The 18,321-nt window shown below is 39.2% G+C and overlaps 1 pseudogene; it reads right to left on the bottom strand.

Moving 5' to 3' along the window:
• Positions 1-224: 224 nt before the first annotated feature.
• Positions 225-811, bottom strand: LOC149223325 (LOB domain-containing protein 4 pseudogene; annotated as a pseudogene).
• Between the last annotated feature and the right edge of the window lie 17,510 nt (positions 812-18,321).

The raw sequence follows: 18,321 nt of genomic DNA, 5'->3' as shown, positions 1-18,321 counted from the left end.
TTTTTTTTTTTTTTTTTTTTTAATTTTAGATTTTCAAAAATAAAAAAAAATTAATAATATATATATCATATATATATATATATATATATCATATATATATATTATTAAAAAAAAAAAAAAAAAAAAAAAAAAAAAAATCGAAACTTATTCTTTTCCAAAGAAATAATCATTAGAAATTAGTAATATGGCTGAAACGCCCATGCTCTTTAAGTTGTGGTCGTAAGCTAAATTTTCTTTGGTTCATCAGATTGGCGATGTGTATCACTTTCCATGATATATTCAAAGTCTTTGAGACCATGAGCTTCCACCAAGTTTGATAAAGCTGTGGCTTGATGCAGCAATAATCTGATGCGAATAACCTCTGCCTGTGCCACAGCTAAGTGCGCTTGCAACACTGTAACTTGTTGCTGTAAAGAAGAAATGGCCCCCACGCACCCATACACAGGATCTCTAACCCTCGCATTTGCTTCGTAAACCATGCTGCTAACTGCGTCCCCTCTCTGCTGCACGGGAAGGTCCTGCATGTCACACCGCTAAAACAAACAATCTCATGCGTCCATGACATCATGTAATATGCAGAGGAGGAGAATGAGAATGAGAATGAATTACCTGCAGTATTTTATTCACATTGCTGGCTCCAAACACTTTGTGGACATGAGCAAACCTCTGAGGATCATCAGATGGGAAATGAGGGGCGAATATACAGTCGTTGGCACATCTTCTTCTCAGCAATTTACAGGCAGCGCATGGTGACATGCTATTCTGCTTTCTTCCTAACGATGATGCTGCTGCTCCACCTTGGACACCCATGTTTCTTCTCCTGTAGCTGCTATAGCCTATTGCCAGCCAACCAGGATAAAATATGATCGATTACGCCTGCCTTTGCCTTCGCCTTCGCCTTCGTTTCAGCATATTGGAGTTTTATGACCAACTCCACCCCACTCTATCACACTCGTGAAAACTAGACTTGTCGTGTATTGTTGCAGAGCACGTGTATTGTTGATGAGTTTCGCCATTAACTCACAGATGTTCTTGCAGCTGCCACCAGTTCGATTGACCGAAGAAGGAGGGATTTGAAGAGTTGTTTGCATCCCACGCGGCCAGCGACAGTCAGGTAACACTTAAACCGGGATAACTCCAAGTTGCAGCATGTATGGATAGGTTAAACAGATTTGTATGCGTAGATTATGGTGTAGAATTAATGGTCAATCGCCACGACATTTAAAATCACCTGTTGCATGCATAACACGATAGTAGAGGTTGAGTTAAATGTGGAGTCAATGCATCAAAGGTGGAAGTGTTAGTTGGATGCCGAAGCGCTAAGGGTTGTTATATATGGGCACTGTTTGTTAAACCATTTGTTTGCACATAACCTTCAATTGTTTGCTGCGCGCCACCGTATTCATAGCCATTAAGTCTGTCATATGAATGTGAATACGATTTGGCTGTGCGCAATTGTCATTAGCTGTCAACGGAGAACGCATAAATCATGGAATGACTGTCTGCTCAGAATAGAGGACGCATTCAAATACAGAGTGTTGTCATAAGCATTGGTTGAACGCATTGAAACATATTTTTGAGTGTTGTGTGTATAAACTGAATGCGCATTGGTATATGCCGAGAGGATTGTTGCTGTAGGATTCATATTCAAAACCAGTCAAAGTGCATTGAATTTTAATGTCTGTGCCATATACAGAAGGTTGAAATGCGTCGGCATGCCTGCATATATGCTATGTTGATTGCAGAATTGAATCTATGTGCAGTATTTTCCATATAAAACGCAGTCATATTTTTGTAAAAAATGAATAGGCCGAGAGCATTTGTGTGTTACACAGTCATTTTTATGGGCGGAGAATGTGTTTTTTTAAGAGGCGGAGATTATCATTGCGATTTAAGTTCTGAGATCGACGACTGTTAGACAGGCAGCAGGCCGACTGGCTGCTTACTCTTCTTCAAGATAGTTGGAACTGTTGGCATCAAATCACGTTCTGCAGAAGTGATCGAGGGGTGCCTCAAGGCTGGATTGTCTGTTGCTCGTTTTGATTTCTCTTGGGGAAATAACGAATATCATCAAGAAACTCTTGAAAATCTCAAAAAGGCTGTGAAGAACACTAAGAAGCTCTGTGCTGTCATGCTGGATACACTGGGTCCGGAGTTGCAGGTTTTCAATAAGAATGGGACACCTTTTCTTGCAAATCCACGGACTTATTTTGATTTTCAAGTCCTGAAGGTGCAGGGAAATCGTCCTTTGGAACTGCATCACTGACGTTGAGATCATCAACAGAACCAAATAAAAATAGCAATCCGGCGAAATCCGAGGATATGGCACGTCAGCTGTGATTTTTAACAACAGAATCCAGCATATGGTTGACACCTTCCTAGCAATAACAACAGACCTGTGAAGGTTTCCCGAGAGGCCAGTTGGTTACGGCGAGGTCATATTTTCAATATAGAAGCAGGAAAACAAGCTCTGAGAAATGTGAACTCCCTTGCATTGTTTTCCAACATAGCGGTCAATCCTTGACCTGATGAAAAGAATGAAGGAGGAATAATTGTTGAGGTGAAGCTTAAAGAACTTGAACAGAAGACAGCTGAAGTGAATACTGAATGGAGCATTGTCCCTGGAAGTGGAGGGCGTCCCAGTCTGGTTTGTTTACGATATCGTTTCTTTATCCTTTTATCTATCCTGTCCCATACCCCCGTAATGAGCCATGAAAGTGAAAGTGCCATGTTTGTTAGTTTAAGCCCTGAAAGTGAAATTCCATATTCGTTGGTTTGGCATCTTCTTTCTGAATTCATTTCACCACTCCGCCATAAATATGTTTTGTATTTATTTTTAATTGTTTTATATTTGTTTTGTATTAATTTTTAATTTTATTTGTTTTATATTTATGTATGTTTTCGATAAAATATATAAATATAAAATCTTTTTGTATATTTGTATTTGTATTTGTTTTGATTTTATTTGTTTTTTTTTCCACATTTAATTTGTTTTTTTAAATACATATTTAGTCATAATTTGTTTTTGTATATATTTCAATTTTATTTTTATTTTAAATTTAAAAAAGAAACTAATCATTTTTGTTTTTTCGATATGTAAAAAAAACACATGGATTTTCTTAATTGAAAAATAAAAATACTAACAAATTAAGTTTATTTTTAGGTTTTCCTAAATAAAATTGTGTTGATTTTACAACCGTAAAAGAAAATTCAACTTAAATAATAAATTAAAAAATTTTAATTTATTGTTAAAAGTAAAATCAACATAAAAAAAAAAAAAACAACACATACTTTTCACAAAATTCACATAGGTTTAAAAACAAATAATCGAACATTTGGAAGCAAAATTTAAAAGACCATTTGGTGGATTTGCTGATTAACATGCATAGAATGCACAATGTAATATTGTTGTATGCTTTTACAATGTACTAATCCGCAGGACACAGCAAATGTCAAACTTTTCGCCATGCACAAAGTCAGCTGACACAAACAGGGAGTATAACATTTCCATGGAATGATTTTAATATCATGATTAAGTCAAATTCAAAACTTTGATTTTCCTTAATTTGATTTATTTGGTTAGAAATTTTTTCGTAAGAATCATGAAGGAAATGATCAATTCTTCTTGAACAAACTTATGTTTCTTCTGCCAAGTTTTTTTACAGGTTACAGGATAACAAAGTGATCATTCAGGAGATTACATTGTGATGACAATTAGTCTTCCAAAGACTAAATTCATGAAAAATTCTGAAGACAAATCCATCTCCACAACCACTACCTTCCACCTCCTTGAAAAAGTTTGAATTCCACCAATCATACATCCATAAGGCGTGACACTTCCAGATCCATTTTTCACAGCAAGAGTTCTTATTCCTACATCATGCATTTCCTTACATCCACTCCTTCCAAGCATATTTTTATTTTCCATGTCATTACCATTCCCCTTCATTTCCACCAATAAAAATCTGCTTGAGTCAAAGTCCTAGAGTCTATGTATCATTGAAAAAACACCTAGAGGCTTGCATGCCTTAATGGCAAGTACTCTTGCCAATGAACAATGGGAGTACATTAATATCCCTAGTTCGTTGGATCTTGTAGGTGACTCGACCACGACAAATTTATTCGTACCTACAAAGATGTGTTAGGCATCCTGACTCCCATTGGAATCAATGGTGGGAGCTCTTGTGTTGGCTAGGGGCATTCATTAACGGCCACTAAGTCAACAACTTCTTGCTATGTTCGACATCGACACATTTAATCACATAGTAAGATTTATGCCATCGAGCGTTGAAGACTTGAAGACCCATATTTTGTAGCAGATGAAGCCAATTTCCATTCATTGTATACATTGTATTTCACTTGAGGACAAGTCAATGAATAAGGCTGGGAGGGAAATGTAACTTCTATATTTTGTATACCTTCCAAGCCTTATATATTTTCAACCATATTCAGCAAGACTCATCAGATTCATCATCCAGCAGCAGATACAACTTTCAGCCATGTTTAGCATACTCCTCAGATTTTTCATCCAGCAGCAGAGGATCCAACAGCCGATACAATAACACAGATTCATCTTTCACCCACAGCTTGAAGAAGCAGATTTAGAGCAGAATTGTGGCAGCTGCACATGCATGATTCATGCATGATTTTTCCAACCAAGTAAAGAAGACCGTGAACAAAAGTTCTTGCAGCCACACGTGCACAACTCTCATCCGTTTTGGAAGGGTAAGTTAAGGTATGATATTTTCTAACTTTTAACCATTAAATTCCTTGAAAAGTTAGAATAATAATTTTTGGAAAAACTTCACTTCCTTTTTCCTTGCTTTCCCCATTTCACATAATTTTCCAAATCATCCGTTTAAGGGGAAGGATACATCCACATTCATATATCACATTCATATAACATCCACATTCATATATCACATTCTTAACCCCACTTACCTTCAAGCTATATTCACTATTACATGAGCATACAAATGGCTTTGTCAAAAGTATTTAAAAGTTAATTGGATGCTAACAGAATCATGGTTGTTACACAAGAACCAACCATGATGCATTCCAACAAAAATACTCTGCAATAAAAAGCACATTATCATTATGCAAAGGTCATACATTGAATGCAACAAACAAAATATGGTTGAAACACAAGAACCAACCAAGTTGTAATTCATCAAAAATGCTTTGCAAAAGTTAAGTAAATGATATCATGCAGAGTTCGAGCCAAAGCTCAAGTACCAAAACGTAATGTAATAGATTGCATGAGGACATGTGATACCATTGATTGCATGAGGACATGCAATATCTTGAGTTTGGGGGAGATGTTGGGCCTCAAAATCGTCCCTATTTTCACTCCATTATTCACTTATATCTTCACATTTTACCTTCATGTCAACTCCATTCCACCTCCATATCATTATGTTTACCTCATTATTGGGTCATAACAATAATTTTCCAAAGTTTATTAATTCTTAACATTTCTAAGTGAATTTATGGCTAAAACTTAGAAAATAATATGCTTAAACTTATACCTAACAATTAGCATGAGTTTGTTGACATGTGTAGGTTGCAAGGAAGCTTCCAAGACACCTTTTTGTGGCCTTGAAAGATCAAATTCGAATTTGATAAGATACACCTCATGGAAAAGATCATGGAGAAGATCATGGACCTCATGGAGGAAATCATGGAGGATAGGATTATATGTCTAGATGGTTGAGAAATGTATGGAACTAAAAGAGAGATTAATGGATCATCATTATGAGTTTGTTATCTCCTCTCATTGTATAAATAGGAGTACCTCCTCCATTCCAAGGGGAGGACTCTTAGAGCATTGTATCCAATTGATGATGGAATAGAATAAAGCTTCATTTTTCATATATTTCCATTATGTAGATAGGAATTTATGTAGTTTTATTTCCATTATGTAGTTTTTAGATATGTTTTCTTAATGTAGTATATGGAATAATTTGTCTTGTTCTTAGGAGAATTGAGCTCACTCTAAAAGGATGAGAGAAACATGTTATTTCATATTAGATTTTATTTCATTTCATTGTTTAGATGTTTAAGGATTTGATTGGTGAATGAGTTTTAAATTAAAATCTTATCAGCATATGAGAGAACAACCAAGGGTCTAAGTTAGACTCTCTCTCTATTTGATTTGCATGATAATTGGAATTCATTCTTTTGCTTTTATGTTTCAAGTATCATATGAGGAGATACCAAGAGTCTAAGTTAGGCTCTCTCTCCAATGATTTATATGGTAATTGAAATTCATTCTTTTATGCTTTTAAGTTTTAAGTTATTTAATTTCTTATGCTCATGAATGACTCTTAGTTTAGTTTGGATTAGTACATGAGAGGACAATCAAGAGACTAAGTTAGTCTCTCTCTCTACTTGAATCTAAACAATAACTAAGTTCATTCTCTTGTTTTCATTTTAAGTTTTTAGTTTTAGGAATGATTTCTCTATGATACTGTAGGGAAGGACAACCAGGACCTCCTTAGTTAGGAGCCTCTTCCCTTGCATATTGTATTGAATCTTAAATAATTTAGTTAGGCATAGAGTTAGTTGCCTACTCCTGCATATATTGTGCTGGCACCATCACAAGCTTACGAGTTTCCCTGGTCGATAATTTATGTAGCAATTTAAGTCCAATAAATTGCCCAACATCGGTATATGGTTGATTACGCATATTTTTAGATCTGCATACTAACGCAATGTTATGTTCTGAGTATGACTGATGTCTGGTACAGCTGCAAGTTATGAGAAATTATTTTTAGATCTGTACGCAGGTTGTCTTTGGTAAAAGCGCGTGTATACGCGGGTTGGCTTCATTGAAGTAGCGTATATCTTTTGAAGCTTAATTTTTGGGGTTGCAGTTGGGTCTGACTGTTATTGCAGAAGTTCTGTAGTCTGCTCTGTGTTCTGGTGACTGGGTGTTGACAGGGTTTCAGTGGTTCAGTGATTCAAAGATTGATGATGCTAGTATGATCTGTTATGAAAATTGATGAATTGTGGTCTTCAGATTGTAATGTTGTGCTTCAGGAATATCCAGTCTAAAAATGTATGAAAAGTTGTTCCTGAAGGAAAGAAGATTGGAGGCCAGCACCTACGTACTAGTATCTTAGCTAGTACAAGAGCAAAGGGGGTTCGAGCTCCCTTCCAGGGGAGTCTGGAAAACGAGATAAGGTTGTAGCCTTCTGCAGGTTGTAGCCTGCGTACTGGTATAAGGCTGCACCAGTACAAAAGATTGTAAAATGAAGTTTCTTATTAAAGAAAGATAGAGACGACTTGCAGCAGGTGGTTTTCACCCACATTGGGTTTCCACCTTATATCATGGTGTTCATGTGTGTGGATTTTGTGTGATGATCTGTTATGTTATACTGCACCTGTTTACCTTTAATATGGTTAATAATGTCCTGATGCATTTACTGAAGATAAACTAACTGAATCATAAGATTTCTGGTTATACGCTGGTTTCTTTAGACACAGTAGCGTGTACACGCTGGTTCACTTAACTGAAGTAGCGTATATGTTTCTGAGTATGAAATTTAAAAAGTTTTATTGATCTGATAATACTGATTCACCCCCCCCCCCCCTCTCAGTATTATTTCCAACAGTATGCCTTTTCATTGTTCCCTCCAGGAGAACAACCATATGAGAGTTTACAACAAGGTTCAGGTCAAACTGGAATTACATCCAGCGGTTGGGTCCCAATACTACCTCAACAACCAAGGGTTGTATATTCAATGCAACTAGTCCATCCTATGTTAAATATTCCCACTACACCTACAATTGTGACTGTATCACAAGTACAAGCACTACCTGTTGTATGTCAACCTCAAGTTTCTCAAGTTGCAAAACAACAGCCTCTTGTCTTAGCGACTCGATCACAACCTCAGGTTAGTGCCTCCTTATCTGGAGTGACTCAGGCTCAAACAGGTAGTATGACTCCTCATCTTGGTCAATCATCCAGTATTGGGCAACAGCAAATGGTCCAACAACCATGGCTAGTTCAATATCAACAACCGCAGTTCCAGCAATCATATCAAGTACCTGAGCAACAAGGCTTTGTAAGTAATGGGCAACCGCATTTCCAAAGCGGTTATTAACAACCATATTATAATGGTTATGCCCATCAACCTTATCAAAGTAACCATCATCAAATACATTATGCTGGTATGCAAAGACCTACTGCTCAGGTGATTCCATCTTATCCTGGATATGCTTTGCCTAACCTGAATCAACAGTTGCTTTTTGTAGTAACTCTAGAATTACCAGATCTAAGTCGGCTGACGAATGATCCAATTGCTTACACCTCTTGGTGGCCAGTAATTCCTCATAAACTTCCCTCTGATATTCCTAAATTCAATGGAAATCCAGGTGAAGATCCATCGAATCATGTAATGACATTCCATCTATGATGTTAATCCAACGCCTTGAATAATGATTCGATTAGGCTTCGCCTTTTTCAACGAATGCTAACTGGTCTAGCAACAAAATGGTATATTGAATTTCCTAGAGCTTCATTTGATAACTTTAGCACACTTGCCACTACCTTTTTAACCCTTTTTTAGTTACCCATAAGGTGCAAAACAGGGACAGAACTCCTTACCAACTTTAAATAGACAACAACCACTCACATATCTGATCATATTCATGAGTGGCGGCATCGTCTAAGAATGGTGAAGATGTATGTTCCTGATTAGCTTTTAGCTGAATGGTTTATAAAGTAATTATTACCCTCTATTACAAAGGATGTGGCTAAGGGAGGAGATGTCACTGAAGAGCAAGCCATTGCTCGTGCACAATATTTAGACTTGATCTATACTCAGTCTGGCATTCTCTACAACAAAATTCTTGATGCTCCTGGACCATAATTTTCCGTTCCTCTCCCTCTTAAATCAAACAAGGATTCTTATGCCAGTGATGGCGTGATCGGTACCACAAGCATGAAAACCGTAAGGGCTACATCTAAAAAATCCCATGGATTTTCTAGTCAAAACATAGATGAAGAACCTCTTGCCTTGGAGATTAATGCCATGTCAACAGACAAGGGAAATAATCCTAAGCAACCAGGGGGCAAGAAGAAAGGGACAAACAAAAAGAAGAAATAGGAATATTTGACTCTTGGGAAACCTTCTGGAAACCCTGCTAGGAAACATAAACCTTGTTATCCATGTTTAATATGTAACGACGAACATTTCACGAGAAATTGTCCACATCGAGCTGAGGTTGCGAAATTTTTAAAAACTTCAACTACCTCAGTGGTGTTGAATGATCTGTTTCCAAACCCAGAAACTAACCTGGTTGCTATAGATAATGTTTCTAAATCCCAAGTGCTTATGCTATCCATATCAAAACAACAAAATTATGCTTTGATATCGAAAACGAGTAAATATTGTGGGAATCCACAGTTGTCGAACAACAAGGCTACAGATCAACCCAGTAGTTTGACAATAGCTTCGCCAGAAGTTGTTCCACCCATCATTCCTAAATTAACTATAAAGCCGCCTAAAGGAGTAGTACAGAAATTGACATTTAATCCTTGTTCTTGAGTATCACAAAATTATAATATAGTGGAAGATCTGGCTCATTCGTCATCCGCTATGTCGACACTTGAAGTACTATAGAATTGCCCCTCCCAAAAGTAGGCTTTATTATCAACAATAGGTGGGATTGATTCAACGGATTCCAATCTTGTGGCCTTTAACCATAAAGGATACGGACCTCAGTTACCATCCCAACTCGCTTTCCTTATACAGGTAAAAGCCCTCAATAAAACTATTCATCGAAAAATCATTGATGAGGGGGCATTGTTACCGGGAAAAGTGTCGATTTAGAACTGCTCTATCCCACTAAGGTGTGACAGCTGCCTTAGAAACAAACAGAGAAAACTACTTTTGTATTTCCTTTATGAATTAAAGATAGAAGGGGATAGAAAGAACCGACCTGTGTCTTGCGCTAGTCCTTTGATCCAATCCCTCTCTTCTTTGACAGCTTCCAGCTACCTGCTCCCTTACTTTCCCAGCTTCACCAAGTTCCTGTAAGATCACAGAAGAAGAAAACTACACAAATACATGGATCTATATTCATAAAAAGCTTAGGATCAGATTTAAGCTAAACATACAAATGTAACAAGCATCAATGATACACAAGCATGTAGGAGAAACTCAAATGGTTTTATTGATATAATAAGAAGATCTAGGAGGAGTTACAACCGATGATTCCTGATCCAGCATCAACCTCCCAGCAAAGAAGCCCCTTCTTCACCTCCAACAAAGCATAAATCACCCAATACTCTGATATCTATCTCAAAACCAACAACAATTCTTTGCAATGTACAAAATTCCAGCCTCTGGATCTCTGGGATGAGGGATCCATATATAGATGTATGCAAGGAGGATGAGTCAGCTTATGATTTGACTAGTGTCTTCTCTCTGTCAGTTCTTGCTTCCACTTGGAGACTGAAAGCCCCTTACTCATCCTTGGTCGAACTCATTGAGGCAAGTGTCATTGGAGAAGATTTTGGAAGCTTCCATTGTCTTTCCACCTCGCGGAATGGCACTGCCATTTGTCATTTCCCGCTCAACGCACCCTGATAGTGCATTTAGGTGCATTGCAACGCACCCAGCTAGTGGAGCAGCTGAAATGATCCTGATTTGATTGATTCTGAGCAGTTTCTAGTGGAGAACTTCTGGGAGAAGCTGTAATTTGTTGACCTTGTTCCTTTAGGGGTCGGAACAACACTTTTAGGGACTTAGGATCCCTTGGTTTATGGACATTTCATGCTTGGTGCTGCAAGGCACAAAAATGTCTATAACAATTTCCCCCTAAAGTATGAGGCCGTTAATCGGGTGAAATGCTTTATTATGAGGATCCGAAGTTCTTTCAACGCTGGGAGGAGACCTGTAATAAGATACAATACAATACATTATCTTCATACTGTTTTTCATGATCTAGCTAAGGCGGGCATTCCAATGCTTAGCTTTATAAATTCATTTTCATGTACATAGGATAGACAATCGTCTGAGTGTAGACTGATGATTCTGATAGAGCCATCATCCTTTTGGTAGGATGATTATCTGTGTTGTAATGATGTACATTTAATGTCTTTATTTTCCTGAATATATATCGCAGCCCGGATGGATGAAACTAGATCCGAGGTCTTCAATCTCATCCGGTCTTCACTCGAAGTACAAGTCGATCCATGTGAGAAATGTTTTGAAGTCGAACATGGAAAGACATCGCTTGATTACCAGTCAATGATGTAAACTATTAACAAGCGCGAGAGGAATCACCAATAATGATAATGAACCTCAAGGTACTACAGTACAATTCACGTGGTGTGAATAAAGGACTTGGCGTCGAACACCACGCAATATCTTTCGGTCGAAGGCCATTGATGTCAACCTGTCGCCGGAAGTGAGAAACTTGCCATTAAGGCATGCAAGCTTCAAAGTACTGAATGGGGTGTTCCTAGATCAACTTCTTGGATAATGAGCTGATGTCGAGAAAAAGCGATCCGTCAAAGGAGGGCCTTAATGAATCCCACATCAATGACACAGAATGGAGCAAATGATTTTGATGGAGGTGAAAACAATCTGATGATATACGGTTCAGGATGGCGGTCATGAAAGAATGAAGTATAATGTATGGTAGTGGATGGGACACAGGTGACTTCTCTAGATGACTTCTATTGAACATGTCGACGACACTTATGTGATGGATTGGTAGCATTTACCCCAAATGTGGATGGTATGGCATGACCATGGTGATGTGACCGGTGAATGAAACAACCCAACCCGACTCGGACACGGAGTGGAAGTGTCATGTTCAAGAGCGAATTGCTACCAATAAAGATTCTTTGAGTTTTCTTCCCAATTTTTCCCCAGTCATTGCTGACCAGTACCTCTTTATTTTTGTCAAGCTTGAGGAGGATAACATATGCTTATTCTATAATTCGTCCTTCGGGAAAACCCATCGCTATGTTTTAACGAGCCTAGCGATAGTGAAACTCGTTCTCGTCTAAAGACAAGTTTGTTGCTATTAATCTTTTTAACGAGTTTAACGACAAAGATAACTCGGTCCTTTTCATTTTTAGAGAGTCTGAAAAGGTATGTAAAGGTAACTCCAAAATTCCTTTTTTTTCATTTAATCCCTTAAGTCTGAAAAAGTATAAAACAATACAGAAGGGATGAATTTTCGATAGTTTTAACGAGCCGAACAAAACAAGCGCTCGATCTTTTTGTGCAATAATCCCTCAGGTCCAAAAAGATTAAAATCTAGAGGAGGGATAGCACTTCCTGTCCCTTTAACGAGCTGGAAGGCCAAGGACTCGGCAATCTTTTCATATTTTACAAGTCAGTTGAAAAGAGCTTAAAGAAGACTCATCTTTTGAGGAACGAGTGATAAAAAGGGTAGCAGCTCATTCCAGGTAAGGTTTGGAATTTTCCAATCACGGCAGTGTCACAAGGATGGCTAGTGAAATCACTCTTCGCAGCTGTTCCTCACAATGGGTGAACAATAAAATGGAGGTGAATGATCGGCCAATGGAAAAGTGGAGGTGATGGTGCAAACACGACCAAGGCTTTAATGGCTAAAGTACTACATTCACGGTGGTTATTTACCGGGGAATAGTTCATTTTTTAACGAGCTTAAACGCGGGTGGAAACATTTTCTCAGTCCGGGTTTATATTTTAACGAGCTTGAACCTCGCGGTAAACACTACTCGATTAATCCAGTCATATGATAAGAATGTCTCATATAAAAACGGCAACTTTTAGAGTTTTGCCCCACATCCCCACATCCTTTCTTTATGCAAGTTAGGAGACGACCAATCCTACGAGTTTAAAGGGTTAGAGGTCCTAAAAATTTAAAAAATAAATAGTCGCTCTTTTCTTGCACTCCAAAGGTTTGCATGCCCCCAGGTATAAAACAGAGTTTCAAGGTTACCCCTTCTTTAGTCCGTTAAAACATTCGTTTTACCGAGAGAGGCCTACCTCTTACAGGTTACCCAAAGATTGTTCCATTCGCGGCGCAAACAAAACACTTCTTCGGTGATGTCTATTGAAACAAACAAAGGTGGGTGATGATGCCCGCCAACTCACATAACTTTGACAAGAGAATCTTGTTCTGGAATAACCCCCTCTTCCACTCATGGACGGGGGTATAGACTAGGCATATTCTCCCACGGAAACCTACTTTATACCCGAAGTTTTCCTGCCGAAGCAGACCAGGATGCATGCCCCATGGGTTTCAGTACTATCCCTCCGACTTACTCGCACTCATCGGAGGACGGACTGGAGATTGAGACATTACTTGAGTGAAAAGACCATTCAGGGATGGTATAGGACTATTTGCTATGCGTGATCCGGGAAATGAAAGCTGGTCCACTAGCTTGACCACTCTTCCTTCGTGCGGAAAACACATTACTCTAAAGAGTGAGGAGACAATCGCTCCCATGCAATAAATATAGTCTCATCCAAGGAGTAGATTGTAATATAGGGGTCCTTGAACTACCATTACGTTCAGGCGAACGGTTTTCCCTCTCAATGTTATGGGCACATCGGGAAGAATCCCTAAAGGTCAACTGGTTCCTTTATCAAAGCTCATCAGATTTCTCATCTCAGGCAAAAGCGATGGTGAACCAAGCGCTTTCCAAGCAGTCGAGGAAAGGATACTCACAGAATCCCCCTCATCTATGATGGTACTAGCCATGACCATTCTATATATTTGAATGATAATTCGGAATGGTATGCTTGTCGGTAAACGGGGTCTGCCTAGTTGATTCCAGTCAAAGGATACAACTAGGTTGCTTAGAGGTGGGACCGAATAGACGGCCGGGTACGACTCTAACGAACTTCCTTCCTGCAGTAAAGGAATGGGTATATTGCCCCCATGTTCATTGGAGTCTGTGCTTATGAAGAGAATTTGGACGGTGTCATCCTTGTTCCCCTCAGTGAGTGTATCATCTGAAGATGAAACCTCTGAAGGCAAGACCGGGTCAACTGCCGCCTCGACCTTTTGACTTTCGTCTAGTATGGATCCAGATGGTTTATCCTCAATGATAGGCGCTTCAGCCGACCACCTGAGCGGGCCAGCCGGATTTTCAACTAGCGATGGACTCGGCAAGAGTTTTTATATCCAGGAGTGTTATAGACATTTTTGTGCCTTACAGCATGAAGCATGAAATGTCCATAATCTAAGGGATCCAAAGTCCCTAAACATGTTGTTCCTACCCCTAGAGGAACAAGGTCAGCAAACCATAGCACTGAATATCAGTTCTCCACCTGAAAACACTCAAAAACAAGCTAATTCTGGATCATGTCAACTGCTCCACTGAGCATCTGCGCTGAATGTCAACTGCGCCACTGTGTACCTGCGCTGAATGTCAACTGCAAAGAAGGCTACCTGCGCTGGGCGAGTTTGGACAAGTGGCACAGTCATTCCTCAAGGTGTCAATGCCCAGGAAGCTTCCAAAATGACACTTGGATCAAGGAATTCGACTGGTGATGAGTAAGAGGGTCTAGATCTCCAAGTGGAAGCAAGAACCTCCAAGTGGACTCAAGAACTGAAGAATAACTGAAGTGGGAGAGGACACTAGTCAGCTTCATGCCAGCTACAAGCTGACTCATCCTTTCTCCAAAACTCCTATATATAGAGCTCTCTCATGAGGTCTAGGGAGGCTGGAATCTTGTGAATGTAAGGAAGTGCTGTTGGTTTGAGTATAGAACTATTGGGTGATTTGCTTTGAAGGAGGTGAAGAGGAGATTTCTTTCTGCTGGGAGGTGATGCTGGATTGGGCCTTTTATGGTTGTATCACTTCCTGAACTTTACTTCTTCCATTAATAAAGCATTTGAGGTTCTTCTATATACATGTGTCTCAATGGTGTATTGTTATACTTGTGTATTTGATTTATTCTAATCCTTGAATCAATTATGAATGTATGCTTCTTGTAGTTTCCCTCTCTTGCCATTTTGCAGGATCTTGGTGTAGCTGGGCCAGTGAAAGAGCAAGGAGCTGGGAGCAAGCAGCAAGGAGAGAAGATTGGATCAACCATTAGCGAAAGACATCGGTTAGTGGATCTCTTTCTCTCCTATTTTACTTTCATAAAGAAGAAATCTTAGATAGCTTTGCTTCGATTGTTGCTGAGGTACTATCACCCTTAGAGTGGGATAGGGTCATTCCGTATTGGATACTTTTCCCAACAACAAGGAGGAAGTCGTAACAGTGAAACCGGATGATCATCCAAAACTCTTTTAGCTTCGTCTAAGAAGGGACAACGGTGGACGGAATGATTGCCTTCGCACAGTTTACAGGGAAATCTAGCTTTCCCTTTTTGTCCTGGGGCTTCACTTTCGGTAGTTGACGATGTGCTTTCAACATGATCATCAGAGGTTGACGACACCGGGTTGTGCAAACGAGGAGACCAGTCCCTTAGTATCCGGGGGATGCAGGGACAATCTCTGTGAAAGTGGTCTCCTTTGCAAATGACACATGGAAATTTAGGCCTGGTCGGTGCAGTGTGTGGATTTTCGTTAGACGACACTCGTTTTCCCCCATTCGCCTTTGGCTCCTTCTTCTTCTTCTCTTTCTTCTTCTTTTCCTTCTTCTCCTTAGGAACTTGACTTTTGGCTTTACTAGCCCCATCAAGTCAAGAGGAAGGAGGAGAGGAAGAATTAGAGGAAGTAGAAGGTTGGTGGGCAACTCTGGACTCGTCTAATTGCTGATTCGATTGTTCAGGAATAGTGGTGTTCTGAACGACAGAGGTTGAGAAGAGCCATACAGGCAAACCAATTGTCAGTCCTGGAAGTGACAATGTGGCCATATGGGGTGCACCAACATCTCCCCAAGAGGAGAAGGGACTAGGATTTCCACCAAGGGGAATTCCTTGGTTGGTAGACTCCATTTTCTCAACCCAATATCAACGTAGGAAAGGGGTAACAAATATTCCGTTTAAAATAAATTTTTAGATGCTTTGACACAACTTGTTTTTTCAGTTTTAAAGAGTCGAGAAAAAACAAAAGATGACTCTAGTCTCCTTCGATTTTTAATGAGCCTGAAGTGACAAGTGCTCAGATGGACCTTTTCCGTTAAGGAGTTTGAAAAGGAACGAAAGGGACTGCTCTGGAGATCTAGGGAGTACCAAACCAATCGCAAAAATGCAGAATACTTTTTATGGTACGGCAGTCAATCTTCCCGAATGTTGTGTTCAGTGCATTGCGATCGATAGGGCGACAGACACGGCTTCCTATGGATAAAGGTTTTAAGCCTATAGGGCTCTCCCAATATATACTCGACGGTACGTGGGAGCACAAGTCCGTACTGGCACTTATCCTCTCAAAGTGGAGGAATCACCCAACCATCAGTGAGGACAACAGTTACCAGGCTTTACGACGCCGGAATACGTCTCTAGCCTAGACCTCTAAATGTTGTGCGTTAAGTTCCAAAGCGTTGTTAGATTCATTGAATTTATTTTAAGTTGATCTTTCTTATGAAGTTTGCCTTTTCGGTTCGCCACGATATGTAGATGTAATTCCTAAAATACAATCTAAAGATGATAAGCAAACTTTTTATCTCTTTTCAGCAATGAAAATCCTAGCTACAAGGGGAAAATAAAGACACAATCTTTTCACAAAGAGAAAAGAGCACACTGTAAATGCACTTTCCTAAATCAAGCCAAACAGACTGTCAATATGCAAATGCACATGTGCATGTATTTGTTTTCGACTTTCTTAATATTGATGCTAAAAAGAAAGTTGATGCACAAATCTGAATTTTCTTTCAAGTGTCAAACACAAACAAGCTTCTTTTCGAAATCAAAAGATAAAGACGATTACGACACTTTACGATTTTGAAATAAAAACTCATTTTTGACACTAGAAAAACATAAATTCAGACCAAAAGCAAAAGTAAAAGTATAGTCAACTATCAACAGCAATCAAACTTTCTCCTATGATCGAAATCGACACTTGCAACAAATCTAAATCAAAGGACGACAATACGACTATTCTACTTTTGCAATGGAAAACTGTAAACGACTCAACAAATACACAAAAACATCTACAGTCTTTTTGTACAAAGGAGGCGGAATTACAGCAAGGAAAAGGGGTTTTTAAACAGACACATACATTGATCACAGGCTGCAAAAATCAGAGACAAAACTAGAAAGAATGAAGCACAAGAACCTCAGCTGCACAGGGCTAGTCTGATCAGCGCACCTATAACACAGAGAAACTGGATTGCAGCGCGGGTTGCCCTCTCGGGAACTGCGTTGAAATGCAGGAACTCTTCACAGTACCTGCGCTGGGGCAGAAACGAGAATTCTATCTGGGTTCTGGGTCACGGTTTGTAGTTTAGTCTTTGGTTTTTGGCCGAGTAAAAGCAATCAGTAATGCATGATCAGAGGGTAGATCTAAGGAGGTTCTAAGAGCTATCACAAAGGGCAATCAGATCATTTGTGAATCAGCTGTTCAAATCATAAACAGATCCAGTGAATGGATTGAAGTAGCAGATGTCTACTTTGCATTTGCTATGGAAAATGCAGTTCGAATGCTACTTATAAGTTTATGAAACAAACAACAAAAGATACACAAACAAACTAATTAGACAATCGTCCCCAGTGGAGTCGCCATTTTGTTACCGGGAAAAGTGTCTATTTAGAACTGCTCTATCCCACTAAGGTGTGACAGCTGCCTTAGAAACAAACAGAGAAAACTACTTTTGTATTTCCTTTATGAATTAAAGATAGAAGGGGATAGAAAGAACCGACCTGTGTCTTGCGCTAGTCCTTTGATCCAATCCCTCTCTTCTTTGACAGCTTCCAGCTACCTGCTCCCTTACTTGCCCAGCTTCACCAAGTTCCTGTAAGATCACAGAAGAAGAAAACTACACAAAGACATGGATCTATATTCATAAAAAGCTTAGGATTAGATTTAAGCTAAACATACAAATGTAACAAGCATCAATGATACACAAGCATGTAGGAGAAACTCAAATAGTTTTATTGATATAACAAGAAGATCTAGGAGGAGTTACAATTGATGATTCCTGATCCAGAATCAACCTCCCAGCAAAGAAGCCCCTTCTTCACCTCCAACAAAGCATAAATCACCCAATACTCTTATATCTATCTCAAAACCAACAGCAATTCTTTGCAATGTACAAAATTCCAGCCTCTGGATCTCTAGGATGAGGGATCCATATATAGATGTATGCAAGGAGGATGAGTCAGCTTATGATTTGACTAGTGTCTTCTCTCTGTCAGTTCTTGCTTCCACTTGGAGACTGAAAGCCCCTTACTCATCCTTGGTCGAACTCAG

Source organism: Pinus tabuliformis, chromosome Q (assembly GCF_031772625.1).
Source record: "Pinus tabuliformis cultivar Carrire ecotype Pingquan chromosome Q, CPIR1, whole genome shotgun sequence".
NCBI lineage: Eukaryota > Viridiplantae > Streptophyta > Pinopsida > Pinales > Pinaceae > Pinus > Pinus tabuliformis.
The sequence above is the reverse complement of the archived record's forward strand: the minus strand, read 5'-3'. Positions and strand labels throughout refer to the sequence as shown.